General features: G+C 56.1%; 1 protein-coding gene across 7 annotated transcripts in view; it reads right to left on the bottom strand.

Annotated features, from left to right (window-relative positions):
- The window catches only part of ADGRG1 (adhesion G protein-coupled receptor G1), a 40,446-nt gene that overhangs the window by 14,205 nt on the left and 6,322 nt on the right, over positions 1-19,919 (bottom strand). The window contains exon 1 of one of the 7 annotated variants that reach the window (XM_089903143.1): positions 18,131-18,663. The exons of 5 other annotated variants lie outside the window; for them this stretch is intronic. The gene's annotated coding sequence lies outside the window, so the exon portion shown is untranslated. Of the gene's footprint in view, positions 1-2,864; positions 3,508-18,130; positions 18,664-19,919 lie in introns of those variants that run through there. One more of the 7 variants, XM_089903145.1, reaches the window with a different exon arrangement.

Raw genomic sequence — 19,919 nt, 5'->3', positions numbered from 1 at the left:
CAAAACTACAGTGAGGTAACAACACACAGGTAGAATGGCCATCATTAAAAAGTCTACAAATCACAAATGCTGGAGAGGGTGTGGAGAAGAGGGAACCCTCCTACACTGTGGGTGGGAATGTAAATTGGTGCAGCCACTATGGAGAACAGTATGGAGGTTCCTCAGAAAACTAAAACTAGAGTTGCCATATGATCCAGCAGCCCCACTCCTGGGCATATACCCAGACAAAACTATAATTCAAAAAGATGCATGCACCCCTATGTTCATAGCACCACTATTCACAACAGCCAAGATGTGAAAACAACCTACATGTCCATCGACAGAAGAATGGATAAAGAAGATGTGGTACATATATACAACGGAATACTACTCAGCCATAAAAAAAATGAAATAATGCCATTTGCAGCAACACAGATGGACCTAGAAATTATCATGCTAAGTGAAGTAAGTCAGACAGAGAAAGACAAATACCATATGCTACCACTTATATGTGAAATCTAAAATGACACAAATGAACATATCTATGAAGCAGAAACAGACACACACACATAGAGAACAGACTTGTGGTTGCCAAGGGAGGGGTGGGGGGGGTGGGGAAGGGATAGATTGTGAGTTTGGGATTAGTACATACAAACTATTACATATAGGATGGATAAACAACAAGATCCTACTTTATAGCACAGGGAACTATATTCAGTAACCTGTGATAAACCATAATGGAAAAGAATATGAAAAAGAATATATATGTATAACTGAGTCACTTTGCTGTACAGCAGAAATCAATACATTGCAAATCAACTATTCTTCAATAAAATAAAATTAAAATACAAAAATTAAAAAAAATTAAAAAGAGGCAGTGGCTGAGTTCAAGTCCCAGCTCCACCTCTTGCTCGCTGCATGACCCTGTCAAAGGGTCATGGAAAACAGGACGAATAATAGTACCTCCCTCCAGATCCAGCAGTGATGGGGTAATCAGGCTAGAACTGGTGGGGGGGAGAGGTTCCCCAGCACCACCAGGAACCACCCCAACCACGCTGCCCCCTCCAGGCCTGAAGACACAGGAAAAAGGGAGCTTGCAGGGCTCTCCTCCTGGAACCTCACCATCATCATCCCTAAGACCCAGCTCAGAGGTCACCTCCTTCAGGAAGCCTTCCTCAACTCCCTCGACAGTCAGTCCTGGCCTCCTTTGGCTCTCTATGTCTGTGTGTCTGTTTCTGTTTCATAGGGTCCCATTAGCCAACTCTGGGAGGTGCAGGATGGTACATCCCTCCTCCTGGTGCTAGCCAGGGAGCTGCTGATCCATCTCTGTGCACAGGGCCTAGCGTGCACGGAGGTCGCTGGGCAGGTGGACAGTGAGGGAAATGGAGTGAAGGATCAGTGCAGCCACAGCGCCCTCTACAGCCAGGGGATAGAGGAGACAGGCACTTCCTGTTATGGCCACCAGGGGGAGCCAGTTCCCAGAGCAGCTGGAAAGGCAGGGGGACGTCCCAGTCTGGCCCGGAGACATAGTGTGGCCCAAGTCGGGGGAGATCCAGTTCCCCTCAGCCCCATCCTCTTGTAGAATGCCCCCACCCCCAGCCTCTATTAGCTGAGTACCTACTACCTGCCAGCCTGTGCTGACCCACACCCCTCACCTCTATACCTGTATTAATCTTCATTCCAACCCTGTGAAGTCAGCCCTACCATTGGCCCATTTCACAGACAGGGAAACTGAGATCCAAGGAATTAAATGACTTGCCCAAGATTGTTCCAGACACCAAGGGCTTTCCCTGCCTGGTCAGGACTATAGTGCCTGGCAGGGAACCTGCGTGCCTGGTACTTATAGAGAGATGCTGGGTGGATTGGCCCTCCCCACTGCCAGCTGGCCTTATGACTGAGCTGGGTGCTGGCAGTCACGAACAGCCATCCTCATCCTGTGAGGCACCACATATGGCTGTGGTGACAGATGCAATCATCTGCCACAAGCCAGACAAAAGGAAGCCTGGCAACCATGGGGCATGAGAGGAGTTTGACTTTGGGAGGAAACCAAGGAGGGCTTCCAGGAAGAAGTGGCTTTTGGATGGAATATTTAAGGGCAGCATTAAATGGAGGGGTGGTCCATGCAGGAGTTCACTGTCTCCTTCCTGGGCTGGGCCTTCCTTGAGCAAAGCTGGCCCCCTCAAGCTAGAGCCCGTCTCCAGTGTCCCACCATGTGTAATGGAACCCCAATTTCTAGGGCCTGGTCAGTCTAATCATTGGTCAGTTGGCTTCATCATCCTGCCCTGGTGACATCACAAGACCCCTGAGAGGAAGGATGTGAAAGTGTTTGGGGGAATGGCTGCTGTTTCCTACATTGTGATATTTAAGGTTTCACTCTGTGTCCTCTCTGAGCATTTTGGCTCCTTTTGGGTTTTTTTTTTTTTTTGGTTTTTGGTGTTTTTGTTTTTAGGGAGAAGGAAGGATTTATTACTTGCTGCAAGTAAGGAGAACACTGGGGATCTTTCCAAAGCAGTGTCTCCCATTTTGGCTCCTTTTGAAACTGCCACTCCAGACCAGTGAAAGGAAATCCAGCATCCAGGGACAGAAACATGTCTCTCCTGGACCCTTTCTCTTTCCTTCTTTTTTCTGCCAGTCGCTGTCGCTGTCTACATCTGATCCCCAATCCAAATGACACCTCCTCCAGGAAGCCCCCCCCCCGACCCCTGCTTTGACCCCTGCTTTATATTTCTGAACTCAGAGCTCACAATCACTTTGCAAATTTGGTCCCAATTTTCCATCTATGGCATTTGGATTCAAGGCCCAGAGAGGGCCAGTGATTTCCTGACATCATACAGAAAACAAGGATGGAGCTGGCCAGAATCCATGTATCTCTCCGGCCCACTGACCTTCAAAGTGAGCTACCACTATCGGTATACAGGGCCCAGGACAGGGCAGAGTCATCTGCTTTCATCAGTCCTCCTGGATTGATTCCTTTGAGAGCAAAAAGGTGGAAACAGAGAGTGAGCTCCCCATCACTGGAGGGATACAAGTGCGGCTGCACCACTGTGAACTACCATGATTCCAACAGACAAGGATCAATGGCATGACCTGACATTCCTGGCTCATCCCCACTCTACCTTGGCGACTTGAATAGCCACTCCAAGGTGAACAACTCTACTCCTATGGACATTCTTGGGATTTGAGGGGAGGGACTGCCTGGCTTCCTTTAACCCACCCTTAGTAGACTCTGGAGGCAGACCGTCTGGGTTCAAATCCCAGTCCCCCTACTCAATAGCTGTGTATCCTTGGGCTAGTTACTCACCCTCTCTGGGCCTCACTCTCATCACCTGTAGATAGGAATAAAAATTGAGACTACTGCAAGGGTCGTTGTGAGAATTAAATGAATTGATACCTGTAGAGGACTTAGAGCAGGGCCATGCACACGGCAGGCACCATAGGTGTCAGCTAGATATCTCTGTATCCTTCCTGACCAGCTCATGCATGCCCCTCAATCAACCCCTGGGCCTGTCACAGGTTCCTACTCCTACACCTTCCCTCCCACCCTCCATGTAATCCCCTCGGGGCCCCCACAGCCAGCTCAACTTCCAAAGCACCTTGATGGGAAATTCTTAAGAGCATGAATTTCCTTTCCGGGAAGACTGAAACCCCACCCAGAAAACTTCCCTCCTCACAGCCTGGAACTGAGCCTGTCCCCAGAAGCCTCTAAAGGACAGGAGAGCTGAACTGGGGCACCATCTACGTTATCATGAAATCCTCAGAGCCACCCTGTAAGGCTGGTCCTACTGTTTTGCCATTTTACAGATCAGGAAACTGAGACTAGGGAAGGGCCATCTGTTCCGAGATCTCCACCAGTGGAGCCAAGACACAGACCTCAGTCTCACCCTAGAGAACTCCTTGCAGCGCTGGCACTGTCAGTTTCTAGAGATGCATGCCCCCCTGGCTTTGGGAGACCCCCAAAGAAAAGGAGAGAAAAATGGTGGGGCCGGGGTCAGCCAAGACCACAGGCAGTGCAGACAACTCCAGCCTGGGAGAGAGGATTTGGGGGGCCGAGCCCCCTAGGGATGCCCCCATCCCCCAGCTCCCCTTCTGGAGCAGCTGCCCTTGACCTCAGGCCTTCCGTAAACACAGAGAACAAAACAGTCTGGCCCAGCTTGACACAATGGGGGCCACCATCACAGAGTCCCCAAGGATCCAGGCAGAGCGGAGGGGACCAGGGCTCCTTTAAGCCAAGACTCCCCGGCTGCCCATCCCCAGGGCTGGCTGGGCCCGGGAGGAAGGGCCCCGGGCTGCGGCTGCGCAGGCCCAGCCCTGCCCATCCTCGTGGTGGGGGAGAGGGAAACGGGCAGGGGACCCGTGGCTCACTTTCTCCCGCCGGGGCCTGAGTCACTTCCTCTGCCATCCATGTAGAGCCACGAGTCACCGCTGGCCCAGTCCAGGCTCCTGGAAAACCCATTTCCTCGGAGGATGGAGGTGGAAGTTGAGTGGACAGGACCTGGGCAGCTCTGCGGTTAACCCTTCCTGGGAAGGCACCTCCCCAGGAAGATGACCTGGATCTGGGCCCCCCATATCTTTCCTTCTCCTGCCCATAACACACACTGTGGACCACAAACTTATGCGCCCCCCGGCCAACCTGTCTCTTTGTCTGGAATGCCTTTCCTAACTCCATGACCCAACTCATCTTTTGAAACTCAGTGAAGACACACCCTCCCCATGAAGCTTTGCCTAAATGCCCATCTGCCATCAGAACTAACTTCTGTGTTCTTGGTGGGGCTCAGGGAAAGGGGCCAACCATGACCTACACTCAACCCTATGTGCCCCCCTTTGCCATGAGGAGTTAATATCAGAGGTACCCAAACCCACCCACGGGTCAGAACCACCCGAGGAAGTTCACTAAAATGCAGATTCACAGACCCCTGCACCCGGAGGAGCAGATGCTACAGGTCTGGGGTGGGGCTCGGGAGTCTGGCTTTAACAGGTGTCCTGTTGATTGACACTCCGCGGGCTTAGAGCCACCGGCTTACAAGGCTGGGATAACACCAGTAGTCCTGTTTAACAGAGGCAGAGGCGGGTAGGGCCCAGCCCCAAATCACTCAGATGGTAAAATGTTGGCCCTGGATGGGGTCCGGGGCAGCTTGCTTCCCCGCAGTACCTCTTCTCAACCTCACTGGTGGTGAGGATGAATCCCTGGCTGGTTCACCCAGCATTTAGCAGGGTGCCAGGAACCTGGAAGGAGCCTCCCAAAGCACAGCTGGGCGCAGGAGGGCGTGGGTGGGGGAAGGAGCCCCTGCCTGAGTGGGTCTTCAGGTGTGAGCCTGGTCTTGCCCTCCTCGGGGGAGGCGGGGGAAGGGACAGTACAGAGAGGACCCAGCTCAGCTCTCCAGCTCCAGCCCCCATCCTCAACTGCTCTCCAGTGGGGGGAGGGGAAGAGGGGTAAAACGGAGCTGCCGGCTATGCCCCTCCCCTGAGCCGTGGGCAAAGGGCCTTAGGAAAGAAGGATTTGACCAAGAGAGGGGTTGGCGAGCGTGAAGTCCTTGAGGGTAGAAGCACACACATGAGTGTGGATGTAGGTGCGCGTGCACGTGTGCATGTGTGCACCACACGTGTGCGAGAGTGAGGAGGACCGTTAGAAGAGAGCGGAGGCTCTACCGCAGGTGTTTCCTCCACAGGAGTGGTGTCGGGGGTGGAGAGGACCCTCCACCAGCCGTTTCCAAACTCTTTTGTAAATGTCAATCTAACTTAGAAACACCACGTACCCAACAAACAAATGAGGTGCCCCCATCAGACCCGGTGGGACCCCGGACCACGCCTCACTCCCAGCCCAGCCACCAGCCTCTCAGCAGTGCCCGTGGCTCCTGGCAGCACAGCTGGCACACATGGAGCCCATCTCTCCTCCCTCTCGTCCTGCTCTGCAAGCCGGGTGACCGAGTTCCCAGCTAGGTGACCACACAGAACTCCCCACAGGAAGGGTGTTCTGGCCTGGCTGGGGAAAACAGAGTGACCTCAGGTTTCAGGAATTTTTCTACAATAAAAGAGAATAAAAATTAAGCTAGCTGCCTGCCCGCAGGGGCTGGCGGATGCCAAGGCCTGGCCTGCTCACTGCCCGGATGGGTCCCACATTCGTGCACCAGACCCGCTGGAGGTCTGCCCCGCCCGCGCAGGGCCCACCACCCCACACCTTCTGGTCCAGCCAAGTCCCTGGGCCATGGCTCCCTCTGCGTGCCCAGACGGGCCCTGGCCTTGCGGGGAGACCGGGGAAGGGGAGGAACGGGGCACCTGCCCAGGTGAAAGGACGCTGGGTTCTCCCGGAAAGCCAGCTATCCAGAGCCACCCACCTGGTGGCCTGCTTTATCTGGAACTGGAGTGTTTGCTTACGAGGCCTCAGAGAGGCCAGCCGACAGTCACCAGAGATGAGCCTGGGCTTGAGTGTTCCCACCTCCAAAGCTCTGCACACACCAGTCCTCCTCCCTGGGATGCCAGCCTTGTGACACGTCTGTGAAGGTCCCCACACCCTGGGCCTCAGGCCTCCACATCCTCACCCGACTGCCCCCCACACTCCAGCCACACAGTGCCTGGCAGAACAGCAGATGGCGAGTGGGAATAAACAGAGGTCTGTCTGGCACAGTGAAAAGGGCCCTGGAATCCAAGAAGAGTGAGGGGGATGACAGTTCCCGTTCAGCAAGCGCTCACTTTGCGCCCGGCACCATGCAAAGCACTTTTCCCAAATGATCGTTCAATCCTCACCTTACATCTGTGAAACAAATGCTATTATTGCCCCCACGTTAAAGACAAGGAAACGAAAGTCCAAAGAGGCTAAGTGATATCCAAGATCACAGAGCAAGTAGCCAAGCCAGGATTCAAACTCCAGTCTACCAGATCTCAAAGCCCGTGCTTTTAGCCACTGTGGTCTCCGGAGTCCCTTCCTTCCCTTCTCTGGGGCTATCTCCCTGATTTTACCAAGAGGTAACTTTGCTAAGCACTTCCTAAGAAGCTCTAGTTCCCAAGTTAGAGAAATACTGCAGGCACTACTTGGTCTTGTGAATTAACACATCAAAGGTTCTGATAAGTCCTGCAGAAAGAAAATCTACAGAGCTTGGTCAGGCTTAGTTTCCCAGCCCAATGTGGTGGTGCATCCTCTTTTGCAGGACACCTGTTACCAACATGAAAAAAAGAGCTCTCAGAAATCTTGACACCACATAGAAAAGAAGCCTGTCAACATCCCCCCCTCCCAGCCTCCAGCCCCCTCCCCTCCCCTCCCCTCCCCTCCGAGCTGTCCCAGAGGCCATTAACTAGCGTGAGACAGGCTGCAGGAGCCATTTAGGCTGTGATGTGCCCGAGGGCAACTCATCACCATCTTTGACACTTCCAGGTGAGAGGTCCTGGGGGAGCCTGGGTTATATTCGGCCCCATCCCACCTCCCTTTGGCCGGCAGCACCAGCTCTTGGGGAAAGGGGCACTACCATCCCTGTTTCCAGATTGGCTATTCCATTAAAGTCAGCCACAGTCACCTCAAGCAGCTGAGACACTTAGAATGTTGGGACTGAAAGGGAGGGAGGGAGGGAGGGAGAGAGAGAAAAAGAAAGAGAGAAAGAGGTGATGAGAATGCAAGAGCTTCTAGGAGCTGAGAATCAAAGCCTTTCAGAATCTGAGTGTGGATGGAAAAAACCTAGAACCTCAGGGAAGAGGAGGGATTAGGAAGGGTCCCAGGTCTGGCCCAGTCTGGAGTGGGGCTCAGGCAGCAGGACTTCTCACGAGCTGTCCCGGGACAGTGGCGCCGGCCCTGCCCAGCTCCACGCCCCTGGGGCAGCCTGCAGCCCACAGCCAAGTCTCCCCACAGCCCTCCCCAAGAGGAGCAGCTGAGGCTGGACCCCAGGACCCCAGGTCACTCACCAGTCAGCACCTCCCCAAGGAATGCAGACTCCCAGAGCAGGGGGAGCATAGGGTCCAGGACCAGCTCCACAGCTAACTGGCCCTGAGAACTTTGGACCAGCCTGTCCCCTCCCTGGGCCTCAGCTTCTTCCTCCTTCGAGGAAGTGACTATGATCCCTGTCCCCTGTCGGTCTTCTCCATAGCCCAGGGTCTCAGGATGCTTCCAGGGAAGGGCAGGGCTTACCTCCCAGCTGCCAGCAAAGGGAAAAGAAGATGCTGGCCATCTCCTCTCCTGGCCAGCCTGTCTTCCCTCTCAAACCACAGACGGACCTCAGCTGTATGGCTGCAGTTCCCCTTCAGCATCTATATTCCCGAACTGCCCAAGGCCAGGCTTACAAGGTCAGCCCAGTCACCTCCCTGCTCATTTTGAGGGGGGCTGCAGTTCGACTCCCCCGGGCCTGGCAGAATGCCCGCCTTTGGAGCACAGGACCCTTAGCGTTCCCAAGGTCAGCCGCCAGCCCTCCCTTTTTTATCTTCTCTTCTGGGTCCCAGATCCCTGGCTGAGGGGTGGACAGGACACACAGCCAGACGTCCTCCCCCACGAGGGCAGTGGGCCTGGGCGAGGCTGAGGTTCCAGCTCCCTCCGGGAAAGGTCGGCAGAGGCACAGACCAGGATCCCATCCCAGCTCTCTGAGCACACATGGCTGCCTCACCGGGTCCTCCACTGCTGTTTGCACACGCCCACAGACAGGGCACTCACCACCTCCAGCCACAAAGCTAACATTTTTTTTTCTTTTTTTAATTAATTTTTATTGGAGTATAATATAAAATTTGTTAGGGATGTCTAACAGAAAAAGTGGAAATATAGTATTCTATATTGCCCTCTAACAGAATTACCAAATGTCGCAGACCCGTGATGCCATCACTAATAGATCTTGGTCACAAAGCTAGCATTAATGAAGCTCTCTGAAAATGCAAGACTTGATTCTAAGCTCTCTACACAAGTGAACACATTTAATCCTCCCCCAAATCTTATGAGACAAGTACCATTATGCCCATTTAACAAATAAGGCCCTAGAAGATCAAGTTACCTGCCGGAGATCACACAGCTCCTGGTGCAGCCTCAGAGCCTGACTCCAGAACCCATGCTCTTGATTTTGCAGTGTTTCCCCTTGACATTAACTGACTGTTAGAAAGGGCTTCTCTTTAAAATTCGTAGTAAAAGATGCTTCCAAAAATGTGTTTCCTCGAGATTAGATGAACACTTTCCTCTGAGGACCCTGGACCTGGAGCTCTGTCAGGACCCTATCCCAGCCCCACTCCTACACTCTCAGCCATCTGCAGGCCCTGGACCTCCCCTTCCAGCATCCTCAGAGGCTTGTCTTTGACGATGGGGGTACAGCCCGGAAACTGAATTTTAGCTGGAGTGTGGCAGAGGGAAGGGGTGTGAGGTTCTTGGTGGTTCTGATCTGCTGTCTGCTTCACTGACCAGGTCCCCTCAGAGTAGCATCTCTGACTCTCCCAGGGTCCCTAGTGCCACCCCAGCCCCAACCCCACCTTACCCATCCGCTAAGTTCTCAGCGTTGGGAAGACGGGAGAGGGGGAAGGGGGATGGAGGGGAAATGGAGGGGAGAGGAGGAGGGAGAAGATGGTGATACAGGGGAAGAGAGATGGAGGGGGAGGGGGGTGAACAAGGGAAAGGGGAGAGGCGATAAGAAGCGGGGATTTGGTGAGGAGAGGGGAGCGGGAGCACGAATGAGAGCAATGGCGGGAGGAGGGGAAGAATCATACCTGGATTCCTCCTTCGTGTCATCAAGTGGATTATAAATACATAAAGAGCGTGAATGAGTGGGCCAAGGGCTCGCCTTGTTTGCAGGATGCAGCCCGCTGGTGGTGGGTCAGTTTCTCCCCACTTCAAGAGGCCAGAGGGGCACTTTGAAGCTGAGCCTCCCCAGCCTCGGTCCCCGCCCCCCTCACCGGAGCCTCAAACAAAGCGGGCAGCCTGGGAAGACGGGCTGCAAGTCCCAGCCGCCAACCCGGGAAAAGGGGCGCAGGTGACAGCAGCCCCTGGCAACCGTTGCCCTGGCAACCGTTGGCAGCTGCAGGGACTACGTCACTGCCCAGCTCCAACCCAGCACAGCGCAGGCCCTGACTTGTCCTGTGCCCAAGTCCCCTTACTTGGATGCTGGCCAGGTAGGGAGCTGGCAGGAAGAAAGGCAGAGTTTAGGACACCAGATTATGGGGTACGTTGGGGGACACCTGCCTATGTTTGTCAATATTGACTTAAAAACCAAATCTTTTTAGAACACTAGTGGGGGCTACCCCTGTGATGAAAAATGCCTACTATCAGCTACATTTGCCCCTGAAGGCTGCCAGCTTGTGGCCTTGGCCTTGACCCACACTAGACACCCGTCTAATCTCCACCACTGGCTGCCATGAGCACAGAATGTGCACAATACTTCCCTGGAAGCATCTTAGGGGAGTACCTCCTCCAGGAAGCCTTCCCAGATTGCCACAATCCACCAGGAATCTTCTTTCTGAGTTAGCCCTGGGGCTGGGGGTTCCCCCTGGCTTTCCTCCAGAGTTCCCTGGGGGCCAAGAGTGGGTCCTTTCTGTACCCCAGAGTGAGTACCAGTCTGGGGAGGGAGGAGAACAGAGGCAAAGCTTCTGAAACCCTGCCTATGTGCCAGGCACTACACTGAGCATTCTGGAGATCCATTCCCACCACTCTGCGAGGTTAGCCCTGTTGAACCCATCTTACAGATGCGGAGAGAGAGGCTCAGGAACATGATGTGACTTGCTCAAGACCACCCAGCTGGTAAGAGCGGTGTATGGAATTCAACCCATGATCTCCTCTGAGACACGAAGACATCAAGACCCAGTATCCATCTGATGCTTGACTAATCCCACCCCCCATTCAGTGCACATCCAAACTTTATTTGATCACCTCCAGTGACAGGGAGCTCACCTCATCTGAAGAGGACACATCCCTTTGATCTCTAAAAAGTCTTTCGTAGCCACTGAGTCAAAGGGAAAAGGACATCAAAGCCATGGGGTGGCCCCATGAGAACCCAGGGCCCAGAAGAGAACCAGGGCCGTCGGGCGCCCCCACTGAGGCCTTCAGCTCCAGACCAGCAGCAGATCAGGAGGTAGAGTGGAGGTGCTCAGGGGCCCAGGGTCTTCAGAGCACTTCCCCAGAAAAAGCAGGAATCCCCTTGGCAATCACACTCCAAGGGGCTCTGGGATGCTTTCTGGCCGAGGCCATGGGAAAAGCAGCAGGGGCTGGGGTCCTTGGGATGGTGTGCCCGTGCACCAGCATCACCTCCTCCCCCACCGATGGACCAGAGCCAGGATGTGGCTATTGTCTCGCTGCCGGCCCAGAGCTGTGTCCTATTCAGGCACTATTTTTGGCCCCCAGAGGAAGAGGAAAAGAAAGCAAAGAAAGGAGTTCCTGTTCTCAGTGGAACCTTTGCCTGGAAAGGATTCCAGGGCCTGCTGGGCCAGAGAAGGCAATCACTGTTGGATCAAAAGATCCTACACTTAAAAGGAGCTGGCAGGGGGCTGTGGTTCAGTGAAGCCAGAGGGAGGGCACAGATAGGGCACCCCTGGCCTTGTACACACACTTGGCGCTCACTAACTGCAGTGACACGCAGAGAAACAGAGGCACAGGATCCCCGGTTCCACCCATAGTCACTAAGCACTTGTAATGACAATAATTTTTAAAACCTACAATAACGCAGGGCTGCCCAGAACCAAGTCTCTGCCAGAGAGATTGACTATCCTCATCTAACACCCACAACGCTCCTGACCAGCGTGGAGGTTGGGGACAAAATCAGATAACTGACGCTCACAGAGCAGCACGACTGCCAAAACAACAAGCTAGCGACCCCCCTCCACTCCCTCCACCTTACGCCACCCTACGTCTTCCTTGCTTTCACCAACTCCAGCACACGAGCCTTCTTTCTATTCTCAGACACACCTCAGGGCCTTTGCACATGCTTTCCCTTCAACACAGAACATTCTTTCGGGGTTCTTTCCCTGATTGGTTCCTTCTCGGGTCTTAATTCAAATGTCCCGTCTCCTAAGCTTTCCATGTCAACCCGACCAAAGTTATCCTCCCCATTCATCACTCTCTTCCATGTCACCGCATCTTATAAACTTTATAGCACTTCACACTGTCTGAGATGACCCTGCAATGTGCTTGTTATCCATTTCTCCAGTTTGCTCTGTCTCATCCATCTTGCTCATCACTCGTATCTCCAGTACCTAGTACCACAGTGCCTGGTCCACGGTAGATGCTCAATGACAGCTAGTTAATAAATGAATGAGTGAATGAGAAAGAGCTGGGACTCTGACTAGGCCAGGCCGGCTCCAAGCCTCTTCCCAATCGGAGCCAGTTCTTGATGCTCAGGGCAGGGAGATTCCAGCACTGAGCTGTCCCCACTCCCCAGCCTCTGATGGGATTAGGAGCATATACACCTTTGCCAGGTGCTTGGCCAGAGAGGAGCTCCCAAGACTGTGCACAGCCTAAGAGCCAGGACAGGACCCGAAACTTCACGTCCAATACAGAGCCACCTGGTAAAGGCTCTTAAGAAGTCCTGCAATGCAGAAGCCTGGGCACACAAGGCTTTCCTAAACCAATGGGACCACAGACATACTTTTGCAGGTGCTGGATTATTTGAGGTCTGAGATCCCATCTGAATCTGTGATCAAAATTTGAGTTTTCTCTCTACATGAAGGCAAAGTAACCACTGCCACGCCCCTCAACCACCTGCTCCTGGGGCCCAGGGCTAGAGGAGGCACAGGCATGGGATTTCCTGATGAAGGTGGGTCACATTCCCACTGCTGCAAATGCCAAAGCTTCTGTCTGGACTCCCCGTGGGCTCCCTAAGGTGGAGCAAGGAGGTGAAATGGCACGTGCCTGTGGCCAGGGAGGATCCCGGGGTCTAGGCACCTGGGGGCAGGTGTATCCCAAGAACCAGCCTGCAGAGATTCATGAGGGAGCTGGGGCAGTGACGGGAACCACACGGGAGCACGAACCACACGATGTGCACCTGGCCTCCTGCAATGCACACAGCCACTCTGAGAGCGGTGGGCATTATTAAGCCCATTTTACAACTGGGAAAACTGAGGCTCAGAGAGAAGCCACTCTCCCAGCTGGCTTCTCCCGGGTGGGGTCACACAGCTGATAAAACTGGACCCACATCCAGCTCTGTGTACCCCTTTGCCTATGCCGCCCCCATTGTGCCGCCCCCATTGTCTCGCATGGCACCCCATCTGCAGGACATGGAGAGGAGGTGACAACCTCTCTAGGGAATGGCACGAGGCCCAAGAGGATGTGCCATGGGTCCAAGGCATCGCAGCCCAGGAGCCAGACCCTCATCCCTAGGCTCATGTGGTCTGCAAGCATCCCCATCCTACCTGGACAACAGTTACTACAGCTCCCAACTCTGGTTCCCCAAACCCAGGTTGGGGGAGCAGAGGCCAGACTCCTGGATGTGCTGACACCCGGCGCAGGGTTTCCTTGAGGAGACACTGGCTGTCCTTTCCAGTACAAATGGAGATGTGTGCTGCACCAGGGCCCGGCCCAGGTATTGGGACCTGCACATTCTTGGCTGCTAGCCAAGGAGACGGAGAATAGACTCTGCCCATCTGGTCTGGGGTGTGTGCATAGCCCCGTGAGAGTGCATCAGGTATGGTCATGGACAAAGGATAAGTACAGCTTTGAGGAAATCGCACAAGGATTCCTTCCGGCTCTGCCCACTGCCCACAGCTCTCGCCAGGCAATGCCACATGCAGGTGTGTGGGAGAGGGAAGTGCCACAACGAGGTCAGGCACGCATCTACCAGGAACAGGCCTATTGGATGAGGGAGAGCGAGGGGCAGCGTCGGCTCCCTGATAATTTGGGAGGTGAGCATCCCCCTTCCCAACTCCTCCATCACACCCTCCTGCCTCACGCCTTCTGCTCTAACCACCGGCCTTTCAGGGCACTGGAGCGGGACTGGCTCCTGGACAGAGAGGCCCCCACCCCCAGGCCATCTTCCTCTAATGCAGAGGCCTGTTCCCTGGTGCCTGGAAGCCCTGCCAGCTCCTCCAGGGCTCAGCTTTTATCTCGGCCTGCCTGGAACTGCCAAGTGCACCACAAACCGCCTGAGCCTGAGCCGGCGCCAGCCCAACTCCCACCACCCTGGCCTCCCCACCAAAGCACAAGTCAGGCTGCAGGTGGGGGTGGGCAGAGTCCTGCTGATGCCCAGGTGGCTCCAGCTCCCTTAGGGCGGGGAGGCAGGAAGAAGTGCCCCCAAGTTATTACACGTTATCTCTGGGCCTCAGTGCACCCATTTGCCCAAGGGGGAGATCATAATAGTAAAGGCTAACATATGGGCCATGTGCTGTTGTAAACACTTTACTGCATTAACACCTTGATGCTCAAAACAGCCCCCTGAAGTAGACACTATGTTATCCACTTTTTCCAGATGAGGAAAATGAGGCAGACGCCCAAGTTCACACAACCCGAGAGGAACAAAATTCTCCCAGACAAGCAGCCTTGCTATCTCTGTGGGTCCTGTCGCCCCAGAAAAGCATGGGCTTAGGAGCGGCAGAGATGGGGTTCAAGACAAGGGCACATGTCCGCGGGCCCCCAGCACAGACTCTGGCCTGGCTGAGGAGCCCCCTCCCCACTGAGGGGGGCAGGAGAGCACAGTGAAAAGAGCCCAGGCTCTGGAGATAAGAGGTCACTCCTGGGTAAGCCTCCTGTGCCTCAGTGTCCTCATCTCTAAAATGGGCACATCAGGAGCTCGTGCCTGGCAGGAATAAATGTGTGCAGGGGCTTCCCTGGCGGTCCAGTGGTTACAACTCCGTGCTTCCAATGCAGGGGGCCTGGGTTCGATACCTGGTCAGGGAACCCACAGGTCACATGGCATGGCCAAAAAACAAAACAAAACAAAACAAAAAAACAAAAACATGTGTGCAAAGTGCTGAGCCTAGGGCCCGGCAGAGTCCGAGGGCAGGGAGGGTCCAGGACTGTTCTAGCCCAGCCGAGCCACCAGGGAACCAGGGAGAGCTGGGGGCTTGAGGGGCCTGCAGGGGGTGTCTCAACCCACTGGTGCCAGCGCAGACACCAGGCAGGGATCAGAAAATGTATGTTCCAAGCTCTCCCCTTCAGCAGCCCTGTCCTGACCCCCAAATCTGCAGGGTTCCTCATGGGTCTCAAGGAACTCCTGATGGGGCGTGAGGACCAGACTGGTGGAGGGCAAGCCTGGGAGGCTGGGGCCAAGCTAGGACCCCACCCCACCCCGTTTGAGAGGTCCCTCTGTGCCAGCCCCGCCCTGCCCCCACTTGCCATCTGCCTGGTCCCCGGGGTCCTGGTCCCCCCAGCTGCTGCGTTTGCTCATGTGATGCCCCATCTGCTATGAGTCAGAAGAAAGATCCACAGGGCCACCCCGGGTCGGGGTTGGGGTGCTGAGACTGCTCTGGTTCTGGGTGGGCTGGCAGCACTGAGATTTGGGCTGTGTTGCCACATTTCCCCCACCACTCTCACCAGCCCTGCCCCTGACTCTTCACTGCATCCCTGAAAGGGGCGCCGTTCCCACCACCCATCACCCACACGCAGCTCTTGCGGAGGATGAAGTGACTTGGGGCCCGGCTCAGCGAGAGCACTGTCCGTGTGGTCCCCTTCATGGCTGTCCCTGCCCTGCCCCTCCCAAATCTGTCATGCCGGGCCCCGCTGGGAAGGCCACCCCGACTACACACAGACCCGGCCACAGCCCCGCCGCCTCACCTGCCCTTCTCCTGGGCTGGGCGACCACCGCCCCTCTCTATCCCCACAGCCATGAAGCTGCCCTCCAAGTAGAAGCCTCGGGCCTGGGGCAACCAGGTCAGCCCTGCATCACAACCCTGCCCTCCTTACCCAGCTGGGGTGGCACCTGGGCACCCAGACCCCACCTGGCACCCACCTGGCCTGGCTGCAGTACCACCCAAGTCTTCCCGCCATCCCTTCCCCTGAGAGCAGATTGGGACCTGCCAGCCTGGCACTCCAGGCCCCCAAAATGACGCATGCCGGGTCTCCAGTGCCATCGCCTGCCCCACTCCCCGCAGTTCTCATCATTCCCAAACCTTTTCCCATGCAGCTTCCTCTGCCAGGAATGCCGCCCCCCTCTTCCCTCCAGTCCCCATACGTGTACATCAAACCCTCCTCCCCCTCCCCACCAGCACCCAAGGCCAGACACTGTGCCCTCTGCAGAGCCTCTGGGTCCTCCCAGGTCTGGAGGTTCTCTCCTCCTCCACCAGCAAGCTTATCTCACTCGCCAGCCTCAGATCCTGCCTTGTTTGTTTGTGTCCCTGGCAAGATGAGGGTGTCCCAGCCAGGCTGACCAGGTCCTGCCCAGTGGCCCAGGGCACCAAAGCCAGCACAACAGTGCAGCCTGCCTAGCACAGCCTCCACCTCCCACACCACACTTGGAGAGGCGTCCTTCACGACCCTGACGTTCTCGGAGCCAAGACCGGGACCACGGCAGGCAGGGCAGCTGTTAACCCACCCCACGTGCCCACTTAGCAGCTGGGCAAACTGAGGCCCAGAGACAGAGGCAAGGCAAGGCGGCCACGGTGATGCTATGACCAAGGTGGGGCTGCATCTCAGGTCCCTAGAGTCCCTGAAGTAAAGGGACTCAGATCTGGTCCCAAGATCTAGTCCTGCCCTGGATATTGGCAGGGAAGACCTCACGGGACCCCTGGCCTGGGCTCTGGGGAACCAACTCAGCAGCTGGTGGCTCTCACTGACCAGAGACGCTTCTCCCCACTCAGGCTCCAATCGAGAGGAATCAACCCTCTGCCCTCAGGGTATCTGCAGCAAGGGGGCAGGGACTTGGCTCTGGACCACCCACACCTCATTTGTCTCATTCGCTGCTGTGTCCCCCTCCCTAGAACAGTACCAGGCACACAGTAGGTGCTCAATAATTGTTTATATGAATAACTTCTGGGACTTCCCTGGTAGCACAGTGGTTAAGAATCCGCCTGCCAATGCAGGGGACATGGGTTCAATCCCTGGTCTGGGAAGATCCCACATGCCGTGGAGCAACTAAGCCTGCGAGCCACAACTACTGAGCCCACGTGCCACAACTACTGAAGCCCGCGCACCTAAAGCCTGTGCTCCGCAACAAGAGAAGCCACCGCAATGAGAAGCCCGCACACCGCAACGAAGAGTAGCCCCCGCTCGCTGCAACTACAGAAAGCCCGTGCACAGCAACGAAGACCCAACGCAGCCGAAAATAAATAAATAAAATAAATAAATTTATTTAAAAAAAAACAAAACTTCTTTGGCCCTCTAGAGCCACAAAGGCTATTCCTCCCCACCCCACCTAGCCCAGGCCAGAGCTGCTCCAGGCAGGATGGGAGTGGGGCAGGTGAGAGGGTCCTGCCTTAACTTACGCCGCACCCCCCCACTGCCTCAGTAGAATGAACACCAGCCCCTTCCCATGGGGCCATGGGAGACCCCAACTCGTTACCACAGGAAGGAGGCTGGCTGGGGAGGCGGGGAGGAGAGGAACCAGCAGTTCCCAGGTGGGGAAACCCTATCAGCACCGGGCAGACGGGGGCCTGGGGTCTGGCGGTTGGCAAGCAGGGAGCGCTCCAGCCCTCAGCCGCTGCTTCCCCATCTACTGCTGCTGGTTTCCTGGATGTTCTCTCTCATCCCAGGTCCCCCATGTTCAGACCCCACTGCCAGGACCATCTCCTCCTAAAGGTGGCCCAGGCCATGAAGAGCCAGACTGCCCCTGTTTCACTGGGGGGCCCCAGATGCAGCATCCGGGCAGCTGAGGCAAGGCTGCCCTCACGTGCCATGCTCAGCCCCCGGCAGCATCCTTTCCTCCCCGAGGCGGGAGGCTGGCTCTCCATCCCCAGACTTGTTCTGTGACCTTAGGTAAGCCCCCTGTCCTCTCACAAGCTTGGTTCTCCCGTCTGTACAGTGGGGGCAGGAGAGCACAGTATCTCACCATCCACGAGCAGACCCAGCTTGCAGCGCCCAGGGACTCTATCACTTGGAGCCTCAGTTTCCCCAGCTAACAAATGGCTAGTGGCTCTGAGGGGTTCCGTCCTCTCCGGCTCGTCCCCTTCCCAGGCGTCTCCCCGTCCGTCCACCCCCAACTCTAGAGACCCCGCACAGCACTGCCCTCGTGGGCTAGCTCCCACCCAGATACCAAGACTTCGGCACCCCGGTCCACTGCCCCCCCACCCTCTGCTGCACACACTCCCATCCCTCCTCCCTCCTGCCGTCATGCCCTTGATCTGGTACCTGGGTAGAAGGTCCTGCGCGGGGCCGGGCAGCTGAACCGCCTTTCAAGATCCCCCTCCGAGGCTTAACCTGCCAGCTGTGGTCCCGTTTCTGAGAGAGCTGGTGAGTGTGGAGGCTCCCAGCCCCTCTCCTGAGGCAGGGCAAGGCAGGCAGCCAGTGTGGAGCCCGGAGACGCGCCGGCTTGTGTTTTTGGGTCGGGGGACACCCCCCTCCTGCCCCAGCTGGGCTCCTCCCTCCTCCCAGCTCGGCTGGGGATGACGGGACCATACGTGAGTCACAGATTTCTCAGAGGGAGGCTGGGAGGGGGCAGGGCTGAGAGAGCCGAGGCGGGGACACTGGGGGATGCCCATGACTCAGCTCTGGGCAAGGGGGCACTTCAGCCTCACCTGCCCCCGATCCAGGCAGACAGGTGCCAGGCTTCATGGACGGATGCTGGTCGGAGATAAGTCTTCCTCCTCGCCCTCCATCTGTTACTTCCCCAGGGCTGTTCTCCACAGAGTTCCCGCCGAGAGGCCAGGGTTGCTATGGTAACAGGCCACCCCGATGCTGCCCCCCCCACCCCACCCCTACCCCCGACCCCGCACCCAGGCCAGGCAACAACGGCCCTTTCCTGAAAGAAAGCCCAGTCTCGGCAGCAGGCAGGAGCCGGCGCTGACCAGCAGGGCGGAAGGCACGCTGGGGAAGGGGGGTGTCAAGCAGCCTGGCGTGCGGCCAGCCAGGCCACACACAACTGGCCACCTGACCTCGACTCCTCCCTGAGCCTCCGTTAGTCCCCCCGGCAAGGGGAGCCACCTCAGCGCTCCCCCCAAGCACTCACAGTTTCAACATTCCAAGACTCAAGATCTGGATTCTGAGACCCCAGGGGCTTCTGGAAATGGCCACCCAGTCCATCTGCTGGGCCAAAGGGGAAACTGAGGCCCAGGTGAGGAACCATTCCTGGTGGTTCCAAAAGCTCAAAGAGAAAAATCTGGAAATGGGCCGACGCCCCCATTCCCCTTCTGGTCACTGGCCTCTGTCAGCATTTCCCTCCCACTGCTAAGGTTCATGGCCACCCTGGGAGTCAGGAAGCTTCGGATGGCCCAGGGCACCCCCCACCCCTCTGCGGAGCGGGGATCCCCGTCTTCCCTCATCCCTCCAACGTGAACAGATGATTCCCAAGTCACAGATGCTGGAAGGATTTCACAACCTAACGAGGACAAGCGATGACAGCAACAATTACAAGAGTAATAATAATAATGATTACATTCACTGACCATTTACTACATTCCAGACCCTTCCCTGGCACTGTCGCCACGGTGCCACAGGAAAACGTGTTGCTCAGACCAGCGCCTGACACTTGATGAGCCCTCAGTCAATAGTCACGGTGAATGTGGTGATGCAGAAGGAAGAGATATGAAGCCCAGAGAAGGGAGTTAACTCGCCCAAGATGACACAGCTGGGAAGTGGCAGAGATAGGCTGGGAGCCCAGGTGGTCCGGCTCCGCAGCCCGCTGTCCTAAGCACTCATGAATTTAGCCTCCCCAGGGGGACCACGGAACAAGGGAGCAGAAAGAGGACGGCGTGGCAAGGATCCGGGAAAGGATGGGGGTTCCCTTACATGCATGTCTTTGGGCAAGTCACCACCTCTAAGGTTCAGTTTCCCCAAGGTCTGCCCTTCAGGGCTGGGCCAGCTGTTCACTGGGGCAGCCTCAGCTGTTCCCCGGGGTCCAGGCCAGCCAGACAGCAGTCACCCACCCATTCACACACACACACATGCCACAGAGGGTGCTGGCCTGCAGGGCACAGATGGA

This window comes from Delphinapterus leucas, chromosome 20, assembly GCF_059928025.1.
Source record: "Delphinapterus leucas isolate spDelLeu-1000000601 "Yukka" chromosome 20, BTC_Dleu_Yukka2, whole genome shotgun sequence".
Taxonomy (NCBI): Eukaryota; Metazoa; Chordata; class Mammalia; order Artiodactyla; family Monodontidae; genus Delphinapterus; species Delphinapterus leucas.
Note: the sequence above shows the minus strand (reverse complement) of the source record. Positions and strands in the feature narration are given on the sequence as shown.